This window comes from Phyllostomus discolor, chromosome 12 (assembly GCF_004126475.2).
Source record: "Phyllostomus discolor isolate MPI-MPIP mPhyDis1 chromosome 12, mPhyDis1.pri.v3, whole genome shotgun sequence".
In the NCBI taxonomy this organism is placed as follows: Eukaryota; Metazoa; Chordata; class Mammalia; order Chiroptera; family Phyllostomidae; genus Phyllostomus; species Phyllostomus discolor.
Genome location: NC_040914.2, coordinates 24,292,957 through 24,311,089, shown reverse-complemented (window position 1 = coordinate 24,311,089; position 18,133 = coordinate 24,292,957). Strand labels below are relative to the sequence as shown.

General features: G+C 47.4%; 1 long non-coding RNA gene and 1 pseudogene across 1 annotated transcript; one reads left to right on the top strand and one right to left on the bottom strand.

The window, feature by feature from the left end:
• LOC114510665 overlaps nucleotides 1-17,493 on the top strand; it is a 63,623-nt pseudogene extending 46,130 nt beyond the window's left edge.
• On the bottom strand, nucleotides 225-12,218 carry LOC118497617. The gene is made up of 3 exons (XR_004900156.1): nucleotides 12,205-12,218; nucleotides 11,422-11,424; nucleotides 225-309 (listed from the first exon to the last, which is right to left on the bottom strand). It is a non-coding gene; the product is annotated as an uncharacterized LOC118497617 (long non-coding RNA).
• Nucleotides 17,494-18,133: the final 640 nt, after the last annotated feature.

Here is an 18,133-nt window from a genome sequence, read left to right as displayed (position 1 = left end):
ACTCCTGGTGGTGACAGGTAAGGGGGAACATGGGTCTTTACCCCACTGTGGGTTCCTCCTTAGAGGTTGAAGGGGACACAGTTTGGATTAGGGGGACCACTCTCCTCACAACCCACTCCTGGGGAAGGTGGGGTGGTGGCCCCCTTTAACTCACATCCTCCTTCTCCCTCAGGAGAGTACAGCGCACCCTCCCTCTCAGCCCATCCAGGCCCAGTGGTGGCCTTAGGAAGGAACGCGTCCCTCTTGTGCAGCTCACAGTCCACATGGGGCCCTTTCCACCTGCTGAAGGAGGGAGGGGCTGAGCCGCCCCTACAAAGGAAATCGGAGCATAGATACTATGATGGGAGCTGGCAGGCTGTCTTCCCTGTAGGCCCCGTGAGCTCCTCCCATGGGGGGACCTACAGATGTTATGGTTCCTCCAGCTCCAACCCCAATGTGTGGTCACAGCCCAGTGCCTCTCTGCACCTCGAGGTCACAGGTGAGGTGGCCCACACTTGGGCTCAATTCTTTCCTGTGCCCCAAATAACTAACCTAAACTTTCTGTATCTTAATCCCTGGGGGTTTTTGGGATAAGTGACATGGTTCACTGGGACAGAACCACAGGCAGAAGACTTAATGAAGGACATGTGAGAGATCTCCCTGGAGCCTCAGTGGGTGGTAGGTGTGTCTGTCCCCTGAGTGACAATGACCTTCTCCCCAGGTGTGTACAGGGAGCCCTCCCTCTTGGCCCATCCAGGCCTCCTGGTGCTGCCTGGAGACAGTCTTACCCTCCAGTGTCACTTGGAGCCAGGCTTTGACAGATTCAATCTGACCAAGGACCAGGGGCCCATACCCCACCCCCCAACACTTCCATGTGCAGTACAACCCCACCTTCCCCCTGGGCCCTGTGAACCTCACCCATGGGGGCCAGTACACATGCTACAGTGGACACAACCACTCCTATGTGTGGACTGCCCCCAGTGTCCCCTGGACATCCTGATTGCAGGTGAGGAGCCCTGCCCCTGTCCTGACTGCCTGCTCAAGCCTCTGGCCCAGTATCACCATGGCGGTGGTGTGGTCCAGGTGAGGGTCCTAGACCAGAGTCAGAGACAACAGAGGTTTACAGAAGGAAGTGAGAAAGGGGGGGTGAGGGGCATGGAGAAAAAAGATGCCCTCTCAGGGGGACTAACAGGGGCTGAGAGGGGTCACTAATCGTGTCCCTGAGTAAGGACAGCGTCCCTCAGCTAAGGGTCAAGGGTATGGACAGAAGAGTGACCCTCTGCACATCACAGCCCTCCTCTCCCAAGAAATGTACAGCAAACCCTCCAACTCTGCCCAGCCAGGGCTCTTAGCGACCTGGGGTGTGAACATCACCTGCAGTATGGATATGAGGTCAGGGCTGACAACTTCCACCTGCACAGGGAGGGGTCCCTGGATCCTTCTTAGAAGCTTTGTGTGCAGGACATGGCTGTCCCCTCTCAGGCCAACTTCACCATCAGCCCTGTGACCTGGGGCCACTATGGGACCTACAGGTGCTACAGCTCATGCAGCTGCCCCCGCTTCCAGCTCTCACAGCTCAGTGACCCCTGAAACTTCTGGTCTCAGGTGAGGGACTCCCACCCCATGTCCACTGAGGGAGCAGGCTCTCTCCCAGGACCGCTCTGGGCTGGGATGGGAAGGAGGGTGAAACAGTGAGGGCATCAAAGGGAGAATCCCACCCCATAAAGAGATGGAGAAGATGGGGACTCCCTCATCCTCTCCATGCCTCACCCCACCTGAGGGTCCATCCAGTGCTGGTGTGTGCAGGGAGGAGACTGAAGTGTGTGAAGGGCCAACATTTGAGGGACACCTATTGGACTATAGGAGGCATGAAGGCAAAGGCACACCCACAGCCTCCCCGTGGTTCCTGTGTCATGCAGCATCTGGGGCCTGCAGACCCTCCTCCACAGGGACAAACTTCATGTCTGCTGGGTAGCAGAGTCCCCTTAGCCTAGAGGAGACACAGACTCCACCAGGCTTCTGCTACTTTCTCACTTCAACACTTCAACACATCAAATAGTTCCTGAGGGCCTTGTTTCCTAAAGTCCTGGGGATAAAGGTGGAGATGCAAGGAAGGGGCTTCTCTCTTTTTTAAAAAATATATTTTATTGATTATGTTATTACAGTTGTCCCATTTTCCCTCTTCACTCCACCCTGCCCACCCCCTCCCACCCACATTTCCCCACTTTAGTTCATGTCCATGTGTCATAAGTTTTTTAGCTTCTACATTTCCCATACTATTCTTGCCCTCCCCCTGTCTATTTCTACCTAATGTCTATGCCACTTATTCTCCATATCTTTTCCCCCTCTCTCCTCCTCCACTTCCCTGTTGCTAACCCTCCATGTGATCCCCATTTCTGTGGTTCTGTTCCAATTCTAGTTGTTTGCTTAATTTGCTTTTGTTTTAGGTATGGTTGTTACTAACTGTGACTTTAATGTCTTTTTACTGTTCATATTTTTTATCTTCTTTTTCTTAGATAAGTCCCTTTAATATTTCATATAATAAGGGCTTGGTGATGATGAACTCCTTGAACTTGACCTTATCTGAGAAGCATTTTATCTACCCTTCCATTCTAAATGAAAGCTTTGCTGGATACAGCAATCTTGGATGGAGGTCCTTGCCTTTCATGACTTGGAATACTTCTTTCCACCCCCTTCTTGCCTGCAAGGTCTCTTTTGAGAAATCAGCTGACATTCTGATGGGAACTCCTTTGTAGGTTGTCCCTTTATCTCTTGCTACTTCTAGAATTCTCTCCTTCACTTTTACCTTGGGTAATGTAATTATGATGTGTCTTGGTGTGTTCCTCTTTGGATCCAACCTCTTTGGGACTCTCTGAGCTTCCTGGACTTCCTGGAAGTCTATTTCCCTTGCCAGAATGGGGAAGTTCTCCTTTATTATTTGTTCAAATAACTTTTCCATGTTGTTTTTCCTCTTCCCCTTCTGGTACCCCTATAATTTGGATGTTGGAACATTTAAAGATGTCCTGGAGGCCCTAAGCCTCTCCTCATTTTTCTGAATTCTTGTTTCTTCATTCTTTTCCATTTGGTTGTTCCTTTCTTCCTTCTGGTCCCTTCCACTGATTTGAAACCCAGTTTTTTTTCCCATCACTATTGGTTCCCTGTGCATTTTCCTTCATTTCTTTTATTGTAGCCTGCATTTGTTCATCTAGTTTATAACCAAAGTCAACCAATTCAGTGAGCATCCTGATCACCAGTGCTTTGAACTGTGCATCTGATAGGTTGGCTATCTCTTGGTCGCTTAAAAAAACTGGTTCTGGAGCTTTTCACTCTGTTTGAGCCATCTTTTTAATTTAATTTTATTATTTTTCCTTTGGTCTGGTCTCACCTGTTAGGTATGAGGGGCATAGCCTTAGCTGATTACCAAGGCAGGGCACCTCAGTCACTGGGTTGTGATGCTGAATTCGGGCAGGGTCCCAGAGGGAACAATGGCACCTGCTCCTCTCTCTCTAGGACTTCAGTACCCTCTGCTGCTTCCCACAAGCAAATTGGGCCCTTCTGGTGCTGGCTCCCGGGCGAGTGGGCTTGTGTACTTTCTCGGACTCTGTGGGTTTCCCCAAGGAGCCTCCTGTAAGGCTGAGAGAATCTCCCAGTCTCAACTCCCACAAATGTTTTCAGTCAGTGCCTTTAGGCTTTGTCTCTTGGTCCTGGGTCCCTGGGTTGCGCGGTCTGTGTCACTGCCAGTTTTTGCTTAGTTTGTCTGCAAGCAAATGTGTGGCTGCGGACAGCCAGCTGCCTTGCGCACCTCACTGGGCCTGCTCGTTGCCCGCTCCCCCCCCCACCCCGCCCCGCGCCCAGGGTCGGCCTCCAGCTGCTGTCTGCTGTCAGTCAGCTGCCTCTGCACTTCTGGGGTCTGCCAACTGCCGTCTGCGCCCTGCGTGCCCGCGTGCCCGCATCTGCCAGCCATCAATTTTTCCTGCTGGTACCCCTGACCCCTCTCTGAAGTCCTCCAACTCCGCCCCTACTTAATGGTCTGAATGTATGGTAGTCAGACTACCATTCGGTTCATTTCTCTCTGTTCTGATTTTTTTGTTTGTTTGTAAATTTTTGTTGTCCTTAGTTTTGGTTGCACGAGGAGGCACAGTGCGACTGCCTATGCCCCCATCTTGTCTGGAAGCTCCAGGAAGGGGCTTCTTGTCTCAAACATGAGACATGGTGGTCTCTGGGTCCCATGTAATCAGTGGGGAGGAACTACATGAAGGGGAAGATGCCCAGCTCAGGTGAGGAGAAAAGAGGAGGAGCCACTCCTGCCTCTGTCTTCATGCTGATTCTAGGCCCTTGGTTGTCCTGGTCCCTGTGGAATCAGATCCACAAGTAAGACACAGTCAATGGGGCCTCTCATTATGGGTCAGGGTGAGTGTGGATCCACTGACAGTCTAAGCCAAAGTGGAGTTGGCTCAGCCCCCTTGAGGTGAGTCCCAGTGACAAAATCCCACCTGTATCTGGGACTCGCTTCTCCCATCTATCAGAGAAGAATCCAGTCCAGGATTTGAAAAAGTTCAATCAGTTTAGAACTTTGATGCTAGTGAATTCCTGTGGGAGAAAGAACATGAGCCCACTCAGAGCTTGTCTTGGCTCCATGGGGGACCACTCTCATTATGTGGGTGTGGGAGGACAGCAGGATTTCTCCTCCAGTTCCTTGAGCACCAATGGTCAGCTGAGTCAAGTCAGCCTCCAAAACACTTCCCATTAGAACTCTTGTCAGTGTCCTCTTCCCCCTCCCAGAGTTCCCTGTACTGCCTGTGATTTCATTTGTCACATCAACAAAGTCTATCTGTGATCTAGAGAGCTCTGTACATTCATGCAGGTGGGCATCTAGAGATTTATTTTTTCATTTATCTTTTTGCTACTTTCTTACTAATCTTCCAATTAGATTACAAGCCAAATGAACACTTAGAGGTTATGTTAACTTGGGTAAATCTCAATACCAAAAATATCTATACTATACACATTCTATCATTTGTTTCTTAAAAAATAGCCCTGGCTGGCGTAGCTCAGTGGATTGACCACGGGCTGTGAACCAAAGTGTCACAAGTTCGATTCCCAGTCAGGGCACATGCCTGGGGTGCAGGCCACGGCCCCCAGCAACCACACATCAATGTTTCTCTCCCTCTCTCTTTCTCCCTCCCTTCCCTCTCTAAAAATAAATAAATAAAATCTTTTTTAAAAAACAAAGATTGGTAGAAAGAAGAAAGGAACATGATGTGGAAATTATGTTCCCAAGTCAGAGACACAAAGAGGTAGTCGAGGTGGAGCAATGAAAACATACATCCAGTTGTCATCCTTCATGTCCTGACATTCAGGACAAATTCAAGTCCCCCATGTGTATCTTGGCTTTCCAAAGCAATGCAAGTCCTGACCCCACAGATGCTCACCTCAGGGAATTCGGTTGGGTACCATTAGTTTCAGAGACACATTAAAGATGAGAAAAGAGATGGCTAAACAATCCTACATCTCTTCTCTCATATCCTGTCAGTTTTCTTTTCCTCTGGAGCAGCTGATCCTCTGGGATGATTGGAAAATAAATCAGACTCCAAGAGTAGAGAGTAGGGGAAATTCTCACTTATGGGGCTGTGCTCAGAGCATCAAAACAGGTCCATAATATGCAGGTGCCCTGGTGGACATGCAGGGGGACTGGGGTGCCTTGAGTCTGTCCTGACTTCTGTGACATCTTTACCCACAATTCCTAGCTGATCAACCCCAGGACTACACAGTGGGGAACCTCATCTGCTTGGGTGTGTCTGGCTTGATCCTCGTGGTCCTTGGGGTGCTGCTGTGTGAAGCTTGGCACAGTCGGAGAAGACCCCACAATGCAGCCAGCAGCTGAACACAGGAGACAACAAACCCACCAGTCAGCGAGGTAGAGCCTGGAGAGAGTATGATGATCGCAAGAAGCTCTGGAGGAAACTGTGGGTGCTCCTGGGAAAGAGTCTGCTGAGAATGTGGAGGGTGTGGGTGTGGTTCTTCTGCAGGGAGAGGCAGGGTTGCTGCTGCAGAGGCTTCTCCACAGTTAGACTGTGGGCGTCTCACCTCACTGCACTGCTGACTTTCTTTGACTGGCCCCTCTGTTCTGAACCCTGTGACCTGGTGCTCTGCCTACGTCACAGGTTCAGATTCACTCCTGGGCTCACCCCCCATCACTGGTCCACTTTCATGTAGGACATTTTTCTCATTTTTATTGTCCACATTCATGGACTGTGCATGTCTTAGGTCAGACAACAAATCTGTTCTAAACACCTGGTTAAAGGGATAAACACCAGGAATAGTTTGGACAGATGAACACAGACAAAGAACTGGTGGTCTCCAGGGGAAAGGGGTCAGAGTGAGACAGAGGAGGGTGAGGAGAGACTTGATTTCAGAAGGTGAACACAATGCCATATACAGATGATGAAACATAGAACTGTGCCCTTGAAACCTCTGTAATATTTTTAAGATTTTGTTTATTATTTCTTAAATAGGGGAAGGGATGGAGAGGGGGATGGAAATGTCGATGTGCCAGAGAAACACAGGTTTGTTGCCATCTGCCTGGGCCCTGGCCTGAGACCCAGCCATGAGCCCTGACCAAGAATGGAGCAGGGGACCCTTTGGTTTGCAGGCTGGTGCTCACCCCACTGAGCCATGCCAGCCAGGGCTGACACCTGTGGAATTGTATGAACTCATATCACTGCAATAAATATCATTGTAAAAGACAAGTTTGGGAGAAATAAACACAAAACCATCATAAAAAACGCTGCCTCGAGACTTCCGGCAAGATGGAGGAATAGGTGGACGCACCGTACCTCCTCGTACAACCAAGATTAGAAAACCAATAATTTACAACAATAATTTACTATCAGAATAACAGCCAGATCCGGCAGAGGATTTATCTGAATGGAAGTCGGGCAGCCAAGAAGTTGAAGTAGACGCGTTCATCCGGACTGGTAGGAGAAGACGAGCCGGGCAGGCGCGGGGCTTGCTTGGGTCGGCGGCGTGCGGAGGTCGGGGGAAGGTTTGGCGCCAAATCAGCGCAAAAGCCATCCGGTGCGCAAGAAGGCAACAGTGATCCCTGAGTACGCAAGCTGCGGCTGGCAGACCCAGAGGGGCAGCGATTGTGGACCAGGGCAGAACTCTCGGCCCAGAAGCCCAGACAAGGGTCTGAGCCCAGGGGAACGGAACTACCGCCATTGTTTTCTCTCACCCCGCTCCCGCTCCCGCCCCGCCCCCACTTATAACGTCACAATCTAGCGACTGGGGTGCCCAGCCCTGGTGAGCACCTAAGGCTCCGCCCCCCACCGTAACAAGAGCCACCAGACCGGAAAAAAAAAAGGAGAGACGGGGAAAAAAAAAAAAAAAAAAAAATCTATGTTTTCAACAGAGCAGATCAGTCCCCCAGGACTCATCCTTTTGAGCGACCAAGAATTAGCCAATCTATCAGATGCACAGTTCAAAACACTGGTGATCAGAAAGCTCACGGAACTGGTTGATTTTGGATGAAATTTAGATGAAAGAATGCAGAGTACCATAAAACAGATGCAGGAAGACACGCGGAGGAGAGCCAATAGTGAAAGGAAGGAATCTGAGTCTCAAAACAATACAGTGGACCAGAAGGAAGATAGAATCAACCAAGCAGGAAAGCATGATGAAATAAGAATTCAAAAAATTGAGGAAAAGATTAAGAGCATCCAAGACACCTTTAAACGTTCCAACATCCGAATTATAGGGGTACCAGAATCGGAAGGGGAAAAGCAACAGATTGAGCATGTATTTGAACAAATAATAAAGGAGAACTTTCCCATTCTGGCAAAGGGAACAGTCTTCCAAGAAATCCAAGAAGCTCAGAGAGCCCCAAAGAAGTTGGACCCAAGAAGAAATACACCAAGGCACATCATAATTACATTAGCCAAGGTAAAAACGAAGGAGAGAATCCTAGAAGCAGCAAGAGATAAGGGGACAGTAACCTACAAAGGAGTTCCCATCAGACTGTCAGCTGATTTCTCCAAAGAGACCTTACAGGCAAGAAGGGGCTGGAAAGAAGTATTCCAAGTCATGAAAGACAAGGACCTACATCCCAGATTGCTCTATCCAGCAAAGCTCTCATTTAGAATGGAAGGGCAGATCAAGTGCTTTTCAGATAAGGTCAAGTTAAAGGAGTTCATCATCACCAAGCCCTTATTTTATGAAATGCTAAAGGGACTTATCTAAGAAAAGGAGATAAAGAAAAGACATGTATAGTAAAAGAACAGCAAACTCACAAATATTAACAACCACGCCTAAAGCAAAACCAAAAGAAACTAAGTAAACAATTAGAACAGGAACAGAACCACAGAAATGGAGGGCACAGGGAGGGTTAGCAGCAGGAGGGTGGGAGGAGGAGAGAGGGGGAAAAGGTATAGAGAATAAGTAGCATAGAATGTAGGTTGAAAATAGATAGGGGGAGGGCAAGAATAGTACGGGAAATGTAGAAACTAAAGAACTCATAAGTATGACACATGGACATGAAATAAAGGGGGAAATGTGGGTGGGAGGGGGGTACAGGGTGGAGGGGAGAGAAGGGGGGAAATGGGACAACTGTAATAGCATAATCAATAAAATATATTAAAAAAAATAAAAATAAAAAAATAAAAATAAATTAAAAAAAAAAAAACCGCTGCCTCATCCCATCAAGGACTGCAATGTGTGTCAGATGATGGACCTGGTGTGTTTCCTCCATGAACTCCACAGGTGTGGGAAGTGAGACTCAGGCTGTATGTTTGTAAACCAGCTCCCAGAAAACACCGATTTTATTCATAAGCCCTGATTTGTGGCATTGGTCTAATTCCTGGGTATAAATGCTCCTTTCTGTCTTCCTTCCATTTTTTTTTTTTGCTTTGGTTTTTTTGCTGTTACTCATGTGTTTATTTTTTAAATCTTTTCCCCCCTTTGATTCCAGTATAGAGAAAAGGGGTAAAATACAGACTCAAAGGGCTTTTGAAGCATCCACTTGGACTATATATAATTTATTTATTTTAATTGTTTTATTGTTGTTCAAGTACAGTAGTCTGCATTTACCCCCCACCACTCCCACCCACCCAAGCCATCCCCACCTCGATCCTCCGTATTTTTAAGATCTTTTAAAATTATTACTGTATTACAGTTCTCCCAATTTCTCCCCTTTGCCCTCCTCCGCTCATCTCACCCCCCTCTCCGCACGCCCCAGCTTCAACACAAAATTTCCTCCTTGTTGTCCGTGTCCCTGGGTCACTCATACACTTTCTTTCCTAGTCCCTTCCCCCTCTTTCTTCTTGAGGGCAGGAGAGCCATCCACCACCATCTGCCACATCCCCTGGTCTTTCTCTGGTTCCATCACCTTCAATGAGTCCCAGTCGTGCACCTTTTTGGGCCGATGGGCGAGGTGACCTGTGTGGATTACTTCGCCCCCCTGTGCTCAGGACCTGTCCCTGGGCATAACTTGCCCTTCAGCCCGCCAGGAGCAGAGCAGGGACACCATCGTGGGCCCAGGTGTGCACAGGGTGTCTCTCCCAGCCTGAAGCCACTGCCGCACCACTCATGCTGGCCGCCAGGATGCTGACTGACCTGTGTGAGAGGTCCCAGAGTCCTGGGCAGGCACTGCGCCACCCGTCCTCTCCCCATCCCTCTGCTCCCTGTCCTCTAGCACCTGGGCCGGGTCCTAGGCCTGCGCCCCTACCGCCAAGAGCCACCGCACTCCCCTCCCGGGCTAAACCACAGCTCCTTCAAGTCCACACATTGCACATCACCCGCGCCTGCAACACACCTGGCTGGGACAGAGAGTTCGCACGTGGGCAGGAGCTGGTCACCACCAAATGCACACGGGACAGAAGCCCTTCCCCCTGTTCTCTCTGCTCCAAGCACCTCACCAGCAGCAACCATCTGTCCAAGATCGTGTGCCTCCATCCTGCTTCGGCCTTAACTGCTCAGGAGCCGGGGGGGGCCACACATCGCGCCACAGCCTGACCAGAGACCCTCGAAGACCCCAGTACTTGGCCCAATCACTGCCAGCCTACTGGGCCAAGTGCAGCCCTCCCCATCCTCCCCAGCCCAGAGCAGGAACAACATGCCTGTTATCAAGACTCAGTTCTGGAGACCCCTGAGGACCCTAACAGGACTCTGATCCTCTTAAGAAACCAAGCAAGAGGCCTGAGATTGCACTGGGGCCAGCTGGAACTTGGAGACGGCATGGAGGACTGGGGCCCGTGTCTGTAAAAGTCATAGCCTATTTTTTAAAATAACATTAAAGAAAAACAAAAAGACAAAGACAGAGTTTACCAACTGGCCAGATATGCAAAAAGATGAGGACCAGACTTACAACCTGAGAATCCTGCCACAAGAGGGAGCCAGAAGCACGAAGCTGCTCCATTCACACAAGGTCCCAGAAGCCCCAGAACACCAGCAGAATCAACAGAAACCATCTCTCACCTGAGGGCAGCTGGTCAAGCCTGCAGGGGGTGACTGCAACATCAAATACAAAAACAGAACACAGCACTCCAAAGATCAGGAAGAAACAAAGTCTATACCATCACCAAAGATCATAATAACATCCCAATAACTGAACCCAAAGACATGGAGAACAGCAGTTTACCCAACAGGTAATTCAACAGACACTCCATTAACTACAAGACAAAAACAGAAAGACAATTCAATAAAGTCAGGAAAACATGACATGGACCAAATAGCATTTTCAACAAAGAGACAGAAATCATCAAATAAAACCCATAAATTTCACAGTGGAAAAATTAAGTGAATGAAAGGAACAATGGTACAGAGGGCATCAACCAAAGAATACAGCAAGAAAAATACAAGAGGCCAATATTCTTGTTGAACATAGATTCAAATATCTCAATGAATATTATCATGAGGAATTCAAGAGCACATTTAACCTTTTGAACACCATGATCAAGTGGGATTTACCACAGGGTCCTAAAAATTGTCAAAAACACTCTAACATATGAAAATCAATAAGAGATGTCACCACAACAATATAGTAAATGATATAAAACATATGCTTGTTTGAACAGATTCAGAGAAGACATTGGACAAGGGACACCATTCATTCAAAACAAACATTTCATAACAAACACTGTCAACAAATTGGGGGTGGAAGGAACACACCTCAGCAAATTAAAGGTCACATGAGGAAGCCCACAGTCAACATCAGACTGCACACTGAAAAGCTGAGAATTTGTCTCTGAGATCAATGACAGAACAAGGAAGCCCACTCTCCCCACTCCTGTGCATCTCACACTAACCATCCTAGGCAGAGCCCTCAGACAAGGAAAACAAACAAAGGGATCCAAACTGGAGAGAAAGAAATAAAACTGTGTGTGGGCAATACAATCTTTTATATAAAAACCTCTAAAAACTTCATTAAAATGGTAAAAACTTAAAAACAAACTCAGAAAAGTGGCAGCATACAAAATGACCATTTAGGAATCAGTGGCATTCCTATATGAAAAAATATAAAAAAAAATAAGGAAAGGAAATAAAGATTTAATCCCATTTACAACAACATCAAACACAACAGATGATCAGTAAGGTGGTCAAGGTTCTGGACATTGAAAACTCTGGAATTTTGGTAAAAGAAACTGAAAAGACACAAATAAGTGGAAATATATCTGCATTTACAGTTAAGAAGAATTCACTAAAATGTGTATACTATATAACCAAAGACACTGAAATAGGGGATAGTCTGACAGTGGCCAGAGGGGAGAGAAGAGGGAATTTCAGGGGGGAATGGGTAGGGATTACAGGAACAAATTTGGAGGACACATGGACAAAAACTAGGGGTGGGGGGTAATGGGGGGAAGGGGGGAGGGTTGGGTGGAGGGGCTGGAACGGGAGTAGGGGGGAGAAAACTGTACTTGAACAATGATTGAAATAAAAATATATATATATAAAAAAAAGAAATGAAAAACAAAACAAAAATAAATAAATAAAAAATAATAAATAATAAAATGTGTATACTACCCAATCTACAAATACAATGCAAGCCCTATCAAAATTTCAAATGCACTTTTCACAGAAATACAACAGGCAATAATAAAATTCATACAAAACCACTAGAGACCCCCAATAGCCAAAGCAATCTTGAAAAAGAACAGAGAGCGGAAGGCATCACACTGCCTGATATCAAATTATGCTACACAGCTATAACAAATAAAACAGCATGGTAACTGCAAAAAAACAAACAAAAAAAAAAAAAACAAAGACATACAGACCAATGGAAGACAATCAAAACTCCCGAAATAAACCCAAGACTTCCAGCCAAATTGGAGGCATAGGTGTAGACACACTGTGCCTCCTCACACAACCAAAAGAAGGACAACAACAAATTAAAAAACAAAACCAATCAGAACTCACAGAAAATCAAAATGTATGGAAGTCCAATAGTAAAGGTATGAAAGAGATACATTCATCCAGACCACTAGGAGATGAGCAGCCAGGCAGAGAGGACTCACCACAAGGCGGTGGCTGGAGGACACCACGAAGCAGTGGCTTCCGGCTGGGCAGTACCACATTTGCATGCAGATAAATGGGGAGGCACGCCTGGGAATCAAGATAGACCACACAACCCAGGGTTCCAGTATGAGGAAATAAAGTCTCAAAGCTTCAGACTGAAAACACCTGTGGGGGGTGAGAGAGCAGTGGGAGAAACTGCCAGCCTCACAGGAGAGTTGATTGGACAGACCCACAACATTCTAGAATGTACACAAGCCCACCCACCCAAGAATCAGCAACAAAAGGGCCCAATTTGATTGTGTGTACTGGGGAAGTGACTGAAAGCTGGCAGAGAACAGAGCAACCAGCACTGTTCCCTCTCAGACCTCTTCCCCACATACAGCATCACAATGTAAAGACATGGGTGACCCTGCCCTGGTGAACACCTAACACTCTGCCCCTTACTACATAACAGGCACTACAAGACAAAAAAAAATGACCCAAATAAAAGAACATATAAAAGTTCCAGAAGAAATACACTAAGTGATGGAGACATAGCCAACTTATGAGATGCACAGTTCAAAACACTAGTCATCAGGATGCTCACATAATTGGTTGGATATGGTCACAAATTAGAGGAATAAATGAAGGCTATAAAAAGTGAAATAAAGGAAAATGTGCAGGGAACCAACAGTGATGGGAAAAACTACAACTTGCATTTGGCAAAGGAAATAGACTTCCAGGAAGCCCAGGAACTCAGAGAGTCCCAAAGAAGTTGGACCCAAGGAGGAAACACCAAGGGACATCATAATTACCTTAGCCAAGATTAAAGATAAGGACACAATCTTCAAAGCAGCAAGAGAAAAGGAGACAGTTACCTACAAAGGAGTTGCCATTACACTATCAGCTGACTCCTCAAAAGAGACCCTGCAGGCAAGAAGGAGCTGGAAAGAAGTATCCAAAGTCATGAAAGGCAAGGAACCACATCCAAAATGACTCTATCCAGCAAAGCTATCCTTTAGAATGGAAGGACAGATAAAGTGCTTCCCAGATAAGCTCAAGTTAAAGGAGTTCCTCATCCCGCAGCCCTTACTATATGAAATGTTAAAGGGTCTTATCCAAGAAAATCACAGAATGACAGAAATGGAGATTACATGGAGGGTTATCATCAGGGGACTGGAAAGGGGAAAGAGGGGGAAAAAGTACAGAGAATAAGTAGCATAGATGGTAGGTAGAAAAAAGACAGGGGGAGTTAAGAATAGTATAGAAAATATAGAAGTCAAAGAACTTATATGTACAAACCATGGACATGAACTGAAGGGGAGAATGTAGGTGAAGAAGGCAGAGGGGAATAAAGGGAGAAAAATGGGACAACTGTAATAGCATAATCAATAAAATATATTTTTAAACATTAAGCCATGCATTAACTAATATATACTAGAGTAAAGGAATCCAGTATTTTAATGCAGTCCTAAAATCTGCCATTTCCTTGTGCTTTTACCATTTACATTTAATGTAATCATAAACAAAGGTGTTTTAGCTTTCCCATTTTATTGTTTGCACCTGCGTGTCACACCTCCTGCTTTCTCTTCAGGTTTCCTACTACTGCCCTCTTTGTGTTTTGGAATGGTTTTTTAGCATCCATTCTATTTTATCTATGGGAATTCTAACTATGAGTCTTTCTACATTGCTTTTTCAGTGATGGTTGTAAGTACTATAATATACAACCTAATTCCACAGATTCTACACAGAAGAGATAATATTTAACCTCTGCAAGGTCAATGCAGAAGTCTCACAACTGTGCAGTTCCCTTTACGCCCACTGCCTTGCACTGCTGTTGGAATCTGTAGTCCATCCACACACATCACACACCCCACCAGATGATGTGTCCATTTCTGCTTTCAACACACATGCCTGTTTTTTAAAAGTTCAGAGGATAAAAATAGGCATTACATTTACTTAGATATTTACTTAGATATGACTGTTCTTTAACTCTTGAATTTCCAAGTGTCCTTTTTTAATTATCTCCTGTCTTCCTGAAGAACTTGTCTGTTTTAAGCAGGTCAGATGCTCAGGTTTCCTTTATTTCACTTCCTTTCCTAAAGAATATTTCCAGAATAATTCAAGGTGAAATTTTTTCACCTCTCAGGACATTAGAGTCTTCTGACCTTGATGGTTTCTGATGGGAAATGTGGAGTCATCCATCATGGTTCCTCTACATGTGATGTGCCATTTCTGTCTGGGTGGATTCAACTTTCCTTGACTAGTTTGTAGAGGTTCACAATGTGTGTGGGCTTGGTTTTCAAAGATAACATGCCTGAGTTCCTTGGGCAGGTAAATGTATGACTTTCAAGAAATTTATGACATGATCAACTATCTGTTTCTCTCAGTATGGTGTTTCTTCACTGTTATCATTCTCATTTTGCTCCCAGTTCAGGAACATAAACCACCTCACAGATCCCTGAGTCTGTCTGTTTTCATTTAAAACCCTGGCTGCCCTCCACAGGGGCTCTTACCTGATGCTGAAGAGGGAGGTCCCAGTGTGAGGGAAAGAGCTCTTCTCAGGGGAGGAGGGGCCCTGAGGAGGCAGAACTGACCCAGAGGTTTGAAGGGAGGCAATGAGGGTGAGGCTAGTGCTGACTGATACAAACAGAAACTCAGTGAAGGGAACTGTTTGGGGAAAGAAAATCCAGGGTCCCAGCAGGGCCATACTTTTTTCTGAGAAACAGTGACCAGTCTCTGCAGTTCCTCCTCATGTCACCCTCTCCTCTCAGGTCACCCTACTGGTGACAGCACCAGAGGCCCCTCCAGGCACCAGGAAGAGGGTGGAATAGCCTTCCTTTCCCACTCTGCCACTTTCCGTCCGTCATCCACTCCATTCCATGATGCCCCACTGAGCTCCTCTGAACAATGTCCACAATCCATCACAAGATTCAATTGTCTTGTCAGCACATCAGCTTCCCTCCTGCATCTCCAATCCAAGCCCCACACCTACTCCATTTCACTCTTCTCTCCACCTCCTGAGGACTCTTCCTACAAAGGACCTGGTCTGAGCCTGCCTGCTCCCCTCCTCCACCAGTTCCTACCCTCAGAACAGATCCATGTTACACCATCTGACATTCAAAGCTGTCAGTGGTTAGGCTGGAGCTAAATTCACCAGCCCCAGGTACACAACTCACCCTCCTAAACCAAAATCACCAGTTAACCACACTCCCCTTCACCCAAAACCACAATCAGAAACTGAGCTGTTTCAAAATCCTGTGTTTTCCTCTGCTGCTTCCTCAGACACTCTGAACCCAGCCACCTGCTTACCAACATCAAGGCAGGACAGAGAGCCATCCTGTCTCATCCGAGTCAACTCTAAGTGCTGCTTGCATTACAGGTTTGTGTGAATGACATAAAATACTGATGGACACACCATCCATGGGCCAGGTAAATGTTGGAATTTTATGACTGATGGAGTTCATTATCAATAGAACCTGCTGGCATGACATTTTCACATAGGAGCAGCCTTTTTAAAACATAAATCTGTTTGTCCCACGGACTCCAAGATAAAATGAAAACTATCTACATGGTGCTCCAGATCCTCTGTGACCAGGACACAGCCCTCGCCTGACTGAGACCACTACTGAGAACAGCCCAAGCTCTTTCTGGTCAAGGACACTCTCCAGCCCATGGCCTCTGCACTGACCCCTGCTAATGTTTTGGGTCAGCAAATCCCTGAGAAGGACGCCCTCACAGACAGGAAACAGGTTGCATGATGTTCACCTGTTATTGAACTCACTGCCTTGTTCTTTCTCCTGACATTGACAGTCTCACAAGTCTGTACTTGATCTGTCTGCCGTCTACATATCTGCCTGTCTGTCTTCATTCCTCTGAGTCCTGTGAGTCCAGGGACAGAGTCTGGCAGCTTCAACAGTGACTCTCCAGGACCTGGCACTGTGACTGCACAGGGTGACTGCTCACCACATGCTTCCTGATGGTCTGGCCTGTGGGAAAGAGGAAGAAAAAATGGCATTTACAGGGTCTCAGGAAAGGGAAGTGACTTACCCAAGGACACAAAGGTCAAGAAAAGGCAGAATCAGAACTGGAACAGAAATTGGGCTGCTCCTGAGTCCTGCCTGGTGTCCTCTATCCTCATGTTCCAGGACAGGTGTAACCCTCTGGATTTGGGTGTCACATGAGGTGGGTGCAGAGCTTGTGGGGTCTGCTGAGACTGAGATCAGGCTGAAAGGTCCAGAGCTTGCTCTTTCCTCTGGCCCAACTTTCAGGAGGGGCTACTTCCCTTCCTGCCAGGCCACTGATGAGGAACCCATGACCTGTCACACAGAGGTGAGACCACGTAACACCCCATTTGTTACTCTGTGTTTCCAGTGAATTTATACATTGTCTGCACACTGGTGACCATGGCAGGAAGCATCACAACCCTGACCCTTACTGTTCTTCTCTGTCTTGGTGAGCTTTGGGAGAAAGATGAGGGATGGCATCCTGTCAATCCCAAGGCCCTCCTAGTCCCAACAGACCCCAGGGATGAGGAGTCTCAGGAGGGACACAACTTCTTGGGGAAGAAGAGGTGGCGAAGCCTCAGATATGACCTCAGGATTCAGGGGCTCAGATGAGGCCTTGAACTTCTGTGTGTGGTTTGAAGGATAATCTCACAGGAACTCTCTTCCAGGGCTGTGTCGGGGCCCATGGGACCAGGTCCAGGCAGGTAAGTCCTCCCTGAGAGCTCCTAGTTGAGCACAATGATACCCCTGGGCAGCTGGGGGACACACAGTGGATCTGACCTGGTGGTGACAATTGTGGGAGGGGCCTTGGAGTGACAGCTGAAGAAACTGAGGGGACAAGGACCCTCCTGACACTGCAAGTCTTATTCCTTTCCAGGACTTCCCCCCAAACCCTCCATCTGGGCTGACCCAGGCCCCATCATCAAAGAGGGGAGCCCTGTGATCATCTGGTGTCAGGGGTCTCTGTAGGCACATGACTACATTCTGTATAAAGAGAGGGGCTCTGATCCCTGGATGAGAAGCATCCAGGGACCTCCAACAACAAGACCGAGTTCCTCATTCCATCCATGAGCTCGCAGCACACCGGGCTATACCAGTGTGCATACAGCACTGGGGGCGTGCTTTCCGAGCTGAGTGAACCCCTGCTCCTGCTGGTGACAGGTAAAAGGGAACCAGGGTCTCCTCCCCACTGCAGGCTCCTCCTGAGAGGATGAAGGGGACAGAGTGTGGCTTTAGGGGGGCCACACCCCTCACAGCTCACACCTGGGGAAACTAGGATTACCATTCCTTTTAACTGAATCCTTCCTCTCCCTCAGAAGAACACAATGCACCCTCCCTCTCAGCCCACCCAGGCCCGGTGGTGGCCTCAGGGGGGAATCTGTCCCTTCTGTGCAGCTCACAGTACACATGAGACACTGTCCACCTACTGAAGGAGGGAGGGCCTGAGCCACCCCAACACAGGAAATCGGAACAGAGATCCTATGACAGGAGGTTGCAGGGTGTCTTCCATGTGGACCCTGTGAGCTCCTCCCATGGGGGGACCTACAGATGCTATGATTCCTCCAGCTCCAACCCCAATGTGTGGTCACAGCCCAGTGCCCCTCTGCATCTCGAGGTCACAGGTGAAGTGGTCCACACTTGGCTCCAATTCTTACCTT